The sequence below is a fragment of the Neophocaena asiaeorientalis genome, unplaced genomic scaffold, assembly GCF_003031525.2.
Source record: "Neophocaena asiaeorientalis asiaeorientalis breed wild unplaced genomic scaffold, Neophocaena_asiaeorientalis_V1.1 scaffold127, whole genome shotgun sequence".
NCBI classification, from domain to species: Eukaryota; Metazoa; Chordata; class Mammalia; order Artiodactyla; family Phocoenidae; genus Neophocaena; species Neophocaena asiaeorientalis.
Window position 1 is genome coordinate 370,781 of NW_020175414.1, and position 14,926 is coordinate 385,706.

The window sequence follows — 14,926 nt, forward strand, 5'->3', positions numbered from 1 at the left end:
GGTGAAGCTTACCTTCATATTCTATCATTTCCCATGTCATCGTTTCCATATTCAGATTTCTTAATATTCTCAACTTAGATTTTCAGGGATTTATGCTGTCCTCTAGCTGATTAAAAAAAATTTCCCCCTTCTATCCCTATAGAAGTTCATCTGTCACATGGTCCATTTGTTCAGATTCTAAGGGATGGTAATTAGGTAAACTAATCTGAACTAGAGTATCAATTCATGATTATAAATTACTGCTTTATATCTCCCAATTATTAGTCCCCAGATTATTAATCTTGTGCAATACTATGCTTTGTGTGCCACAAAGCTGAGTGTATCATCCTTCTGCATTATTATCTTACCCACATTAAGAAAGCAGACTTTTGTAAACTAATAAGTTTGACTGATTGTCAAAATATATCTCAAATGGACCTGCAAGAAGAATAAGAAATAGTGAACTGTAGCTGAGAGCAGAGGTGATGAAAGTCAAGCACGAAAATACATTTTGACAAATATTTTACATGTCTTCATAATGTATGTGCATGTGCTGGATCTGAATAAACTCTTGCATTTATTTAGAGTAAAGCTTAACCTTTCCTAGGATTACATTGTCATCAGAAAAGAGCAACAATTGTGCTTTACTACAAAATTGTCTTTTCCTATTTTTCATTTGTTTTGAAATTGAGAGTAAAATAAATGAATATGCATATTTTTCTTGGAAGAAAACTTGAGACCGATTATGAAAATAATAACCAGAAAAACTGAAAGAAAACCTTGCAGGGCCATAATATACGGTGAAAATAGATCAACCACTACCAATAATGTACTTTAAGAGCTAAGCAATGAAAATATAGAAAATAATAATAAAATATTTGGTTGGCCGTGAAGAAACATTGACTCTAGTCAGTGGAAAATGTTACCTGTGATATGCTTTCCTCTTTCGAAGACTAAATTCATTTTCTTGAAAGTAACTAAAATTAAGCAAAATTAATGTACCTCTACTGGTAGATACTGAAAAATAAATCCTAATCTTGATTTTGACTTTGATTTTAACAGCTAAAGAAAAACTTAGGAATTAACCACAACTATATATGAATATGAACTTAGGTTTGTTCCCTAATTCTTTATTTCATTTGAGATTTTTAAATTATTCTTAGAATTAAACATAATGAAAAATGTTTGGCAAAAATAAATATCGCTACTGGGCTTGCTACCATTATACTGCTCAAATAAATATATGTTACCAGTCAATAGACTGATAGCCTAACAAAATATTTTTTCTTCTTGTGAATACCTTAAATATAAATATGTTGTTAGAAAACTAATAAAATCTTATAGTTTCCAACCACAAGAACAATTATTATCTAAATTCATAAGAAAGGGAACTATACGGTGGCCATGACTTACTTGAATGTAATCTCTATAAGGGCAGACATCATTTAATGTATCTCCAGTGCCTATAACAGTGTCTGAACACAGAATAAACTCAATACATATTTGTTAAATAATTTTAAAAAATCCTAATCTCCACTCTTACCTTTTATCTGGGGTTTCTAACACATGTTTTACTAATTTATACCTATCTATATAAACTTCATCTGCAAAAACAAATGGGAGTACATCAAACTAAACAGTTTTTGTACAATGAAGGAAACTGTCAACTAAAGGAAAAGGCAGCCTACTGAATGGAAGAACGTATTTGCAAAAGATATACCTGATAATATGCTAATATCCAAAACATACGAAGAACTCAAACAACTCAATATCAAAAAGACCAAACACCTCAATTAATACATGGGCAGAAGACATGAATAGACATTTTTTCTAAATAAGACATACACAGAGCCAATGGACACATGAAAAAATACTCAACTTCACCAACACTCAGGCAAATGCAAATCAAAACCACAGTGAGATATCACCTCATATCTGTCAGAATGACTATAATCACAAAGACAACAAAGAAGTGTTGGCAAAGATGTGGAGAAAAGGGGACATTTGTGCATATTTGGTGAGAATGTAAACTGGGGCAGGCACAATGGAAAATAGTATGGAGACTCCTCAAATATTTAAAAATAGGACAACTATATGATTCAACAATTCCACTTCTAGGATTTTCCCCAAAGAAAACAAAAATAGTAACTTGAAAAGATATTTGCACCCCTATCTATATAGGTTCATTGCAGCATTATTTACAATAGCCAAGATATGGAAGCATCCTAAGTGTCCACCAACAGATGAATGGCTAAAGAAGATGTGATGTGTATATACATATACATAACATATATATATATATATATATACACACACACACACATACATACATATAAACACACACATATCTACAAATACATATATATGTGATATATTTATATATGTATATATGTACACACACACACATATATTACACACACACAGAGGCACACAAAATGGAACATTATTGAGCTATGAGAAATGAAATCTTTCCATTTGCAACAACATGTCTGGGCCTAGAGGATATTACACTAAGTGAAATAAGTCATATAGAGAAAAACAATTACCATATGATTTGACTTATATGTGGAATCTAAAAACCAAAACAAATGAACAAACATAACAAAATTGAAGCAGACTCATAGATGCAGCAGACAAACAAGTGGTTGCCAGAGGAGAGGAGAATGGGTAGATGACTGAACTAGGAGAGGGAGATTATTTCAGTTATGAAAGAAATAAGTCACAGAGATTTAATGTACTGCATAGAGAATATATTCAATAATATGTTAATATCCTTGGGTGACAGATGATAACTAGACATTGTTGTGGTCATTTTGTAATATACAAAAATATCAAATCTCTGTGTTGTACACCTGAAACTGGTATAATATTGTAAGTCAATTATACTTCCATTAAAAAAAAGATAAAAGGAAAGTGATTAGCAGATCTAAAGACTGTTCCTGATAGATAAGTGAGTAACCATCAGTGAGTTAGAAAAGCATTACCATGATTAACACAATATTCCTGATTCCCATCAGCGTGAGTACTTGTAATCAGTTATACTCAAATGAGGTTATATATTCTACTATAATTATGTGGAATCCCTATTCAAAATGAACCTGTCTAATGGAGTTATTTTCTCCTTGGTTCTTTAGACTACACTTTTATCACAGAATGTAAATTTATTATGAAAAACTGCCATTATCTGAAACCTTAATTCTTTCTTGTTTCTCAAACAATTTGTAGAGCTAATTTCTGAGTCTACATATTTACCTTCATATCTGCTAATATTATAAACATAGCTGAGTCAACCCTAAAATATATTTTATAAAGCAGAAGTTATGGGACAGTAGCATTAAAGTAAAATGAGAAGATTGATACCACGGCCTTCCCTGAGAGCTCTGCTTCTATAAGCAGAGGTTTCTTGAGATGGCAGGACAAAGCCCTGGGCAACATAGACTGTGACAGTCATGGTAATGGCCTATCCTGTTATTTCCTTTTTAAGTTGCCTTGCATTGTTAGCAATTTCCTATCCATCTGTGAGATATCTCTAAGGTATTGCTATGGTTATGATTTAATATAGAGAGCACAAAGTAGTGATACTAAAAAAGAAAAATAAAGACAAAATGAAAAAGAAACAATAAATGAATTATAGAAGCAATGAAATATATTAAAATAAAACATTTTATTGCATGTATTTAGAAGAATATTGAATCACATATTCATTTGTTTTAACACTGTAACACATCATTTTATTTTATTTTTGAATTTTATTTTATTTATTTTTTATAAAGCAGGTTCTTATTAGTTATCCATTTCATACATATTAGTTTATATAAGTCAATTCCAATCTCCCAGTTCATCACACCACCACCACCCACCCCCACCGCTTTCCCCACTTGGTGTCCATACGTTTGTTCGCTACATCTGTGTCTCTATTTCTGCACTGCAAACCTGTTCATCTGTCCCATTTTTCTAGGTTCCACATATATGCATTAATATACGACATGTGTTTTTCTATTTCTGACTTACTTCATTGTGTATGACATTCTCTAGATCCATCCACGTCTCAACAAATTACCAGATTTTTTCCTTTTTATGGCTGAGAAATATTCCATTGTATATATGTACCATATCTTCTTTAGCCATTTGTCTGCTCATGGACATTTAGCTTGCTTCCATGACCTGGCTATTGTAAATAGTGCTGCAATGAACATTGGGGTGTATGTGTCTTTTTGAATTATGGTTTTCTCAGGGTATATGCCCAGTAATGGGATTGCTGGATCATATGGTAATTCTATTTTTAGTTTATTAAGGAACCTCCATACTGTTCTCCATAGTGGCTGTATCAATTTACATTCCCACCAACAGTGCAAGAGGGTTCCCTTTTCTCCACACCCTCTCCAGCATTTGTTGTTTGTAGATTTTCTGATGATGCCCATTCTAACTGGTGTGAGGTGATATCTCATTGTAGTTTTGATTTGCATTTCTCTAATAATTACTGATGTTGAGCAGCTTTTCAGGTACTTTGTGCCCTTCTGTATGTATTCTTTGGAGAAATATCTATTTAGCTCTTCTGCCCATTTTTGGATTGGGTTATTGTTTTTTTTAATATTGAGCTGCAAGAGCTGTTTATATATTTTGGAGATTAATCCTTTGTCTGTTGATTCATTTGCAAATATTTTCTCGCATTCTGAGGGTGGTCTTTCTGTCTTGTTTGTATTTTCCTTTGCTTTGCAAATGCTTTTAAGTTTCATTAGGTCCCGTTTGTTTATTTTTCTTTTTATTTCCATTACTCTAGGAGGTGGATCAAAAAAGATCTTGCTATGATTTATGTCAAACAGTGTTCTTCCTATGTTTTCCCCTAAGAGTTTTACAGTGTCCAGTCTTACATTTAGGTCTCTAATCCATTTGGAGTTTATTTTTGTGTATGGTGTTAGGGAGTGTTCGTATTTCATTCTTTTACATGTAGCTATCCAGTTTTCCCAGCACCACTTACTGAAGACACTGTCTTTTCTCCATTGTATATCCTTGCCTCCTTTGTCATAGATTAGTGGACCACAGGTGCATGGGTTTATGTCTGGACTTTCTATCCTGTTCCATTGATCAATATTTCTGCTTTTGTGCCAGTACCATAGTGTCTTGATTACTGTAACTTTGTAGTGTACTCTGAAGTCAGGGAGTCGGATTCCTCCAGCTCCGTTTTTTTTTCATCAACATGGCTTTCGTTATTCAGGGTCTTTTTTGTCTCCATGCAAATTTTAAGATCTTTTTTTGCTCTAGTTCTGTAAAATAATACCATTGGTAATTTGAACAGGGATTGCATTGAATCTGTAGATTGTTTTGGATAGTTTAGTAATTTTCACAATACTTATTCTTCCAATCCAGGAACATGGTATATCTCTCCACCTGTTTTTATCATCTTTAATTTCTTTCATCATTGTCTTATAGTTTTCTGCATACAGGTCTTTTGTCTCCTTAGGTAGGTTTATTCCTAGGTATTTTATTCTTTTTGTTGCAATGGTAAATGGGAGTGATTACTTAATTTCTCTTTCAGATTTTTCATCATTAGTGTATAGGAATGCAAGAGATTTCTGTACATTAATTTTGCATCCTGCAACTTTACCAAATTCATTGATTAGCTCTAATAGTTTTCTGGTGGCATCTTTAGGATTCTGTATGTATAGTGTCAGTTCATCTGCAAACAGTGACAATTTTATTTCTACTTTTCCAAATTGTATTCCTTTTACTTCTTTTTCTTCTCTGATTGCCTTGGCTAGGACTTCCAAAACAATGTTGAATAATAGTGGTGAGAATGGACATCCTTGTCTTGCTCCTGATCTTAGAGGAAATACTTTCAGTTTTTCACCATTAAGAATGATGTTTGCTGTGGGTTTGTCATATATGGCCTTTATTATGTTGAGGTAGGGTCTCTCTGTGCCCACTTTCTGAAGAGTTTTTATCATAAATGGGTGTTGAAATTTGTCAGAAGCTTTTTCTGCCTCTGTTGAGATGATCATATGGCTTTTATCCTTCAATTTGTTAATATGGTGTATCACATTGATTGATTTACATATATTGAAGAATCCTTGCATCCCTGGGATAAACCCCACTTGATCATGGTGTATGATCCTTTTACCATGTTGTTGGATTATGTTTGCTAGTATTTTGTTGAAGATTTTTGCATCTATATTCATCAGTGATATTGGTCTGTAATTTTCTTTTTCTGTAGTATCTTTGTCTGGTTTTGGTATCAGGGTGATTGTGGCTTCATAGAATGAGTTTGGGAGTGTTGCTTCCTCTACAATTTTCTGAAGAGTTTGAGAAGGATTGGTGTTAGTTCTTCCCCAAATACTTGATAGAATTCACCTGTGAAACCATCTGGTCCTGGACTTTTGTTTGTTGGAAGATTTTTAATCACAGTTTCAATTTCATTACTTGTGATTGGTTTGTTTATATTTTCTGTCTCTTCCTGGTTCAGTCTTGTAAGGTTATACCTTTCTAAAAATTTCTCTGTTTTTTCCAGGTTGTCCATTTTATTGGCATAGAGTTGCTTGTAGTAGTCTCTTAGGATGCTTTGTATTTCTGTGGTGTCTGTTGTAACTTCTCCATTTTCTTTTCTAATTTTGATTTGAGTCCTCTTTTTTTTTTTTTTTTTTTTGATGAGTCTGGGTAAAGGTTTCTCAATTTTGTTTATCTTCTCAAAGAAGCAACTTTTAGTTTTATTGATCTTTGCTATGTTTTCTTTGTTTTGTTTCATTTATTTCTGCTCTGATTTTTATGATTTCCTTCCTTCTAATAACTTTGGGGTTTTTTTTTTTGTTTTTCTCTCTCTAGTTCCTTTAGTGTAAAGTTAGATTATTTATTTGAGATTTTTTCTTGTTTCTTGAGGTAGACTTGTATTGCTATAACCTTCCCTCTTTGAACTGCTTTCAAAATATGGAATGCTTCATGAATTTGCATGTCATCCTGTGCAGGGGCCATGCTAATCTTCTCTGTATCGGTCCAAGTTTAGTATATGTGCTGCCAAAGCAAGTACTCTGATACATCATTTTAGATGTCATCACCTCTCCAGTAATGTCATGCTTCTCTCTTCCCATCCAGACAGACACTGGGTGGGGAAAGCCAATCATTTCTTTCCCCTATGTGTCAGCTATTTTTTTTTCCCTTCAATGTAAAATTCTATATATTGTATTTTGGAAAAAAAAAAGAGAAAAATTGATTTTTAAAGTGCTTCGAATATGACATTGGCAAACTCTATGCTCAAATTGATATGGTTACTTGGAAGAAGATATATTTTTGATTCAAGCTACACTGTATTATTTTAATTAATTTTTCTGATTATAAAATGTGATAGTATGTATATTAATGTTAGTTGAGTTAGTTTGAAATTCAGTGTTCTGCATGTAAAATTTAAATGTCCTGAAAATTTATCTGTTTATCCTTCAGAAATTATTATTTTACACTTCCTATGTGTAAAATAATACACTTAGTACATTGCCTTGTGCAGCATTATGCATACCATAAGCAACTGTACAAAATTGGTGTCTGCATTCAAAGAATTTATGCCATAATGGTTAGATTTGGAGATTTCCAATGCAAAATAGTCTGTGTTTTTGGCATAGGCTCCTACTCTTTCCAAAGCAAAAGATGGAGATAATGAAGTACAAACAACTGATTGTAATGTGGACACACAATCAAATGATTTATACTTGCAAAGATTCTGACTGATATATACAACATACCCCCAAATTCCTTTTAGTGTATTGGTGATGTTAAATTATTTTTTATAATAATTCAATATATTTTCCTCAAGGCATTTTTTCCTTTTATTTATTTATTTTATTTTAATGTCACAACCTCTCCCATTTTCTCCTTGAACCATTCCTGAATGTGAGGCTATCCAAACCAAATGAGTGCCCCTAGAATGAATGCATTTTTCCATTGCACATGGGTTGTCCCATTACAATGCTATTACCATAAAGGGGGACTTCTTATTAAGGGAATGGACAAGCAGTTTCTACCTTTACTGAGATCTTAGTTCTACTTCAATAAACTCTTACTGTATTCTTGTGTTAGCTCATTCCTTTTAATTCTGAAAAATTTTCAGCATTTTCCATTTCTTTGCAAACCAGTGGAATTCCCTGAAATTACCTTGAATCTACTGAATTTCACATTCTATTTCAACAATATAACATGGATCCCTTTCCCTCTTCAAGAACAAATATTTTCCTTCTGAATATTCTAACAATTTAACATTCTACAAACACATATGTTCTTCCAGATATTATGTTGGAGTAAAACGAAAAGTTAACCCATGGTTTATAATTAGATTAACTTCAACATAAGACTCACAAACCTGCACTGATCAATGTATAGCATTAGTGATTAAATTTTGGGAAAATTATATATGTTTTACCACCACTTTTTAGCACTTTTTCTATTTGAAGATGTTTCACTGTCAATGTCAATGGTGTATGATTCTTTTAATTTACTCAACATCTTTCAACAAAATAGTATAATCACTGTTTTTTTAATCACAATTAAGCCAATGAGATTTTCTTTTCTTTTTCAAAGGCTTAACCTAGGCATTTTTTAAAGTGCCTAGATTTCTTGCAACAAGAGGTTCTAGGCCCATCCCCCTATTTATCCAGTTTCATTGAGGTATGATTGTTAAATAAAAAATTTATACAGACAGTCCCTGACTTAGAATGGTCCCACTCAAAATGTTTCCAATTTACAATGATGCAAAAGTTACATGCATTCAGTGCAAAGTGTACTTCAAATTTTGAATATCCCGACTAATGAAATGCAGTAGGCACAGAGCCACAGCTGAGCAGTGGCACCTCCCAATCAGCCAGGTGATCACAAGGGTGGACAACCAATACTTACAACTATTCTGTATCCGTACAACCATCCTGTTTTCACTTTGAGTGCAGAATTCAATAAATTACATGAGATATTTAACAATTTATTATAAAATAGGCTTTGTATTAGATGATTTTTCCCAACTGTAGACTAATGTAAGTATTCTGAGCATGTTTAAGGTCAATTAGGCTAAGTTATGATGTTTGGTAGGTTAGGTGCATTAAATGCATTTTCACCATATGATATTTTCAATTTATGATGGGTTTATTGGTATGTAACTCCATCATAAGTTGATAAGTTGAGGAAGATTCATATATTTATGATGTACAACATGATCTTTTGATGTATACATATGAAATGATTACCATAATATAGCTAAATGACATATCTGTCACCTCAGGTAGTTACTATTTATTTATTGGTGAGGACACTTAAAATCTACTCTCCTAACTATAGGCCCAATTGCATCATTTTACCACAGAAAAGTTCTCATGTACTTTACAAAGAAGACATTTTATTAGTTTCTTTGTCTCTAGAGAAGAATATTATTACAAACTAAACTCACCACCTAAGTGTTCACATTGCTTTTTTCCACCTGAGTACCAAGGTAAAGCAGTGCGATGCCAGAGTATGCTCTACTTTGTGACGGCAAAGATTTTCCATTTTTTACAAAAATCTGAAATTTATTTAGTGCCACTGTTTTCTTTTTTCTCCTATTTCCACGCACACTGTGGAGTGCCATCTGTATATAGCCATGTGAACCTTGTGTTATTGTTTGCTACAAAACTTGGCTCCAGCTTACTGAGGGAAGGAAGATTTTAGGCTGCAATGCAGAGGGAAAACAAGGTCACTTTGTAAAATATTTTGGCAGTTTATCAAAAATTAAACATATGATTCAGCAGTTACCCTCCCAGGCATATATTCAAACTAACTGAAAACTCATATCAACCCAAAAATATGAACATGAATGTTAACAGCAGAATTACTTGTAATAAACAAAAAGTCCAAACCACCCAAATATCCATCAATTGATCAAAGAATAAATAAAATGTGGTATAGCCATATAACAACATTATTTAGCCATAAAAATAAGTTACCAATTCATCCTATAGCATTGATAAGCCTTGAAAATATTCTGCTTATTGAAAGAAGTCAGAGGCAAAGGCCACATAGTGCATAACTTTATCTACATGAAGTAGCCGGTATAGAAAACTCCATAGAGACAGAAAGTAGATTAAGGGTTGGCAGGGTTTCTTTTGTGAGCTGATAAAACGTTCTGGAATTAGATAGTGGTGGTTATTGAACAATTAAGTGAATATTCTAAAAATTATTCAACTGTACACTTTGAAACAATGGATTTTATGGTATGTAAATCATATTTTAATAAAAAAAAATGTGAGGACAAGAGGTGGATACTTGTATAGATTGAGACACACTTTACATATTTCTGCTTCGGGCCAGACTGGAATAACAGGGGACAAATTTATCTTCCTTCAAACAGCTAAGAAACTGGGTAAAATATATGAAACAACAATTCTCAAGATGACTTTAAATATTATGCAAAAAGGACAGTATTTTCTGAGAGAAGTGAGACAGACAAGGTAGTTTTCTGTTGTCCCATGTTACTAAGCAGATAAATATTCCAGGAACAACACAGGGAGAGAATAGAAGGGCACAGACTAGTGAACTTTCTGAGTTGAGGAGGTGGAGACCGGAGACCGGAGAAGTGAAGGGATTTAGAATTTGCATGATTTTCTAAGTAAAAAAATCTGCTGAATCTAAAAAATAAATAAAAAAAGAAATAACTCAAAACAAAGAAGTTCGGTTTAGCATTTTTGTAGTGTGCCAGTTTATTATAGAAATATCAAGTATATTTCTATACACAGAAAATAAAGAAATTAAAATTAAAATACAATACCATCAAAAGTTTGGAATATTAGGAATAAATCCAACTAAAGATATGCAACATTTGTACACTCAAATCAGTGCTGAAAGGCTTTAAAGAAGACCTGAATAAGTGGAGAATTTTACTTTTTTTAGGGCTTAGAAGGCTCAATACAGCTAAGTTGGCAATTCTCCCTAAATTGATCTATAAATTCCATGTGATTTCTATCGAAATCTCAACAGGTGTTTTGTTATTAGATATTGACAAGATGATTCTAACACTGATATATAAATCAAAGACCTAGAGTAGTAATAACAAGTTTGGAAAAAGAAGAACAAACTTGAAAGACATATCACCTAACATTAAGACTTATTGGAAAACTTCAGTAAAAACGACTGAATAATATTTATGTAAAGGATCACTGAACTAGAATAGAAAGTGCCAATAAAGGCCCACTTACATATATTCAATTGATTTTAAACAAAGATGCAAAGACAATTCAGTGGAGAATCTGTAAATCTTTTCAACAAATTTTGTTGAAACAATTGCACAAAATGAACTTGAACCCATGCTTTTTTCCACATACAAAAATTAACTCAAAATGGACTTTAAACATAATGTGTTTCACAAAACTATAAAACTTCTAAATAATACTTAGAAGAACATTTTTTTACCTTGGTAATGCAAAAATTTCATAAATATACTAAAAGCAAAATCCATAAAAGACACAAATCCATTAATTTCATGTTATCAAAATTAAGAAAGATACTGCTAAGATAGGAAAAGACAAACCATAATGGAGAGAAATTATTTGCAAATCATATATCTGATAAAGGATTTATATATAGAATGCATAAAGAGCTCTTAAAATGCAACATTAAGAAAGAAAATAACCTAATAAAAACTGAGGCAAAGTTTGGAAGACACTTTACCAAAGATGATATTCTTTTTCCAAATTAAGATATTAAAAAAACAAGCAACATGATGAGTCTTTAGAGAAATGCAAATGAAAACCATAGTGTGATAAAGCATACCTATTAGAATGGCCAAAATAAAAATGTTGACCATACCAAGTGTTGATTAGGATATGGTACAACTTGAGGTCTCTAAATTGCATGTGGGAATGCAATATGGCACAGTCACTTGGACAATCAACTTTATAGTTTCTTTAAAAGGTAAATAGCACGAACATAGGGTCCAGTCTTTCCATTCTTAAGTATTTACCTAAGACAAAGGAGAGCTTATACCAAAAAATAAAAATAAATAAAAATAAATGTTTAAAAAGGGACTTCTCTAGCAGTCCAGTGGTTAAGATTCCATGCTTCCACTGCAGGGGTTGTGGGTTCAATCCCTGGTCAGGTAACTAAAATCCCACATACTGCACAGTGGAGCCAAAAAAAAAGAGAGAGAACTTATATCCATATCAAGACACATATGCAACTATTTACAGCTGTTTGATTTGTAATATCACTAAACTGGAAACAACCCAAGTGTCCATCAGGAAGTAAAGTGCTAAGAACATTGTGGTATATCCATACAATGGAAAGCTAATCAGCTATTAAAAGGAATGAACTATTGATGAATTCAACAACATAGATAAACCTCAAAATTATTATGTTGAGTGGAAGAAGCTAGACAAAAAAAAAAAAAGTACATACCTTAGAATTTACTTGAAGAATTCAGTATATGTATATTAATCTACAGTGATCCAAAGCAGAACATTGTTTGCCTGGGGGAGAGAGGAGAGAGTAGGTCAAAAGGGCAGAATAGCGAGATTACGTAAGAGTGTAAGAAAACTTTTGGGAATGAAGAACATGTTCACAATTTTGATTATGATGATGTTTTTATAAGTGCATAAATACGTCAAAGTTTATCTAATTATACAATTTAAACATGCATAATTATTTGAATGTTAATTGTACTTTCATAAAGCTATTAACAGATTTTTTAAATCATAAATAAATCTCCAATTTTTGTACTGTGTGTCAATTGGGAGATACCACAGAGATAAGACACATTCCAAACTCATAAAATTATACCCTGAAAAACATAGTCTGATTTAACCAAAAAAACAAAAAAGAAAAAGAAATAAAAAATTCTTTGTCCAGACAATTTTAGAACTGATTTTGAAAATCCTCTAAGTAACAATATCAAGAAATAATAAATCCATATGAATTGGGTGGTTCTTCTTGCCTCAGAAGCTGTAGAAAACATACTTGAGCCAAATTTTGAAATGACAATAAATAACGGGAACTTTATTTTCAAAACTTAAGACTTCGACAAATATATTAGAGAACTATATTTGGTGTTATATTATTGTACCTTTAATTCTCTTAATCCCAGTATATAATGGTGGTTGTCCTCAACAAAACTATGTTTGAAACACAGTATTTTACCAAGAAATACCCGTGATTAACATAATAATTGAACACAGTATGTTACTTTAATACTATGGAAAATTAAGCTCCACAGTAAAGAAGTGAAACTATATTGGTGACTTGTATAGATAGTTATGAGGTATTAAATAAGAAAATGTAGAAAATCATATATGCTTTCTGTGACTTAGTCAAAAATATGTTACATATGTGTGTACCTGCATACACATGTATGAGTGTATATATGTGTGATTCTATGAGCACAGAGAAAAATGGAGGCATGCCTGTTAAGTAGTCAACATACATCTCCTGGGGTAAGAGTGTTTAAAAGGAGAGACAGCAGTAAAAATGGAACATGTTGAAAAAAATCTATAATCTAATTAGATCACATTAATAAATTTATGTAGTTTTAAAAATTTGAAGTATAGTTGATTTACAATGTTGTGTTAGTTTCAGGTGTACAGCAAAGTGATTCAGTTAAATTCACTCCTAATTTATTCCTCCCTCTCCTCCTTCCTCCCCCCAACCCCTGGCAACCATAAGTTTGTTCTCTACCTCTGTGAGTCTACCTCTGCCTAGTAAATAAGTTTATTTGGATCATCCTTTTAGACCCCACACATAAGTGACACCACAGCATGTTCAACTCTCTCTGTCTGACTTTTTAAATACACTACAAAGCATAACAGAACAAACAATAGATTTATTATTTTAATACTGTCTAATACAACTGACTGAATGCTATTGCATTTAGTATATATAAAAATATGTATTTAAATTAAATGATACAATATGCTGATATTCAACTTTTTGTGAACTCAAAAATGCCAATTCCATGTCATTCAAACTAAATATTATGATAACTCATGCAGATTTTTTAAAGGTCACAAGTTCTGCACAAACACTGATCTAGTGAGACACCACACACAAGATTTCCAGAAGAAAAATATATTCATCTATTTGAAAATAGAATATTATTGACTAGATCCTTTACAATAACTTGTCAGATTATTGTTCAAGCAAAACTTCCCATTATGGAATACATAAAATTTTTGACGAAAAGATAAAATAAAATCTAAATGTGAAATTGACTTGGGGAGAAATTAAAGAAAATTATTGGGGGTGAGGGACAAAAATAAAGCAAGAATCCAGAAACAAAGCAATCACTGAAGGTCTAGTGTCCTCACCGGTCTCTGGAGATGTCTGCTATCTTAGATTCCAGGTTTAAATGGATCAAAATGACAATGTGAAGGTTGAGTAATAAGCAGGATAGAAAATCTGATCTGAAACTCTCTAGATGAAGGAAATTGAATAAAACATCGCTTAGGGTGATGGGGGATAGTTACCTGACTGTCTCAAGTTTGGCTATGGATAGAGCAAAAAAAAAGAAGAAAAAATCTCAGAAAATTTCTAACCATATGCATTCACCTGATGTTGGCAACATTTCACTCCATGCTTGCCACATACCCCCACAAGAGAAAACAACGTGGTCCAGACTGGTTATGTCCCCAAATATCTAAGAGAAGGAAAACATGAATCCTCTCTGCCAGAATGCACTTTAGAACCAAACTTCATAAACTTTCTATAGATAAAATTTCAATAAATATAAATTTGTAGTAAACTATTATGAGAAACACATGCAGAAAAAATCCTCACTCTATGAACTAGAGTCAGCAGAATCAACAAGAATCAGATCTTAGGAGCCCACATAATTAGAAAATATTAAATACAAGAGGATATAAACTAACATATTAATAGGTTTAAAATTATGAAAAATGGTAACAAAATATAATAAGGTAACCAGAGAATGAAAGGATTGTGTAAATATGAAAAAATATATAAC

At 32.3% G+C, this 14,926-nt stretch overlaps 1 non-coding gene across 1 annotated transcript; it reads right to left on the reverse strand.

Moving 5' to 3' along the window:
• Positions 1–6,891: 6,891 nt before the first annotated feature.
• LOC112414664 (U6 spliceosomal RNA) lies at positions 6,892–6,997 on the reverse strand. The gene has a single exon (XR_003006204.1). It is a non-coding gene; the product is annotated as a U6 spliceosomal RNA (small nuclear RNA).
• Between the last annotated feature and the right edge of the window lie 7,929 nt (positions 6,998–14,926).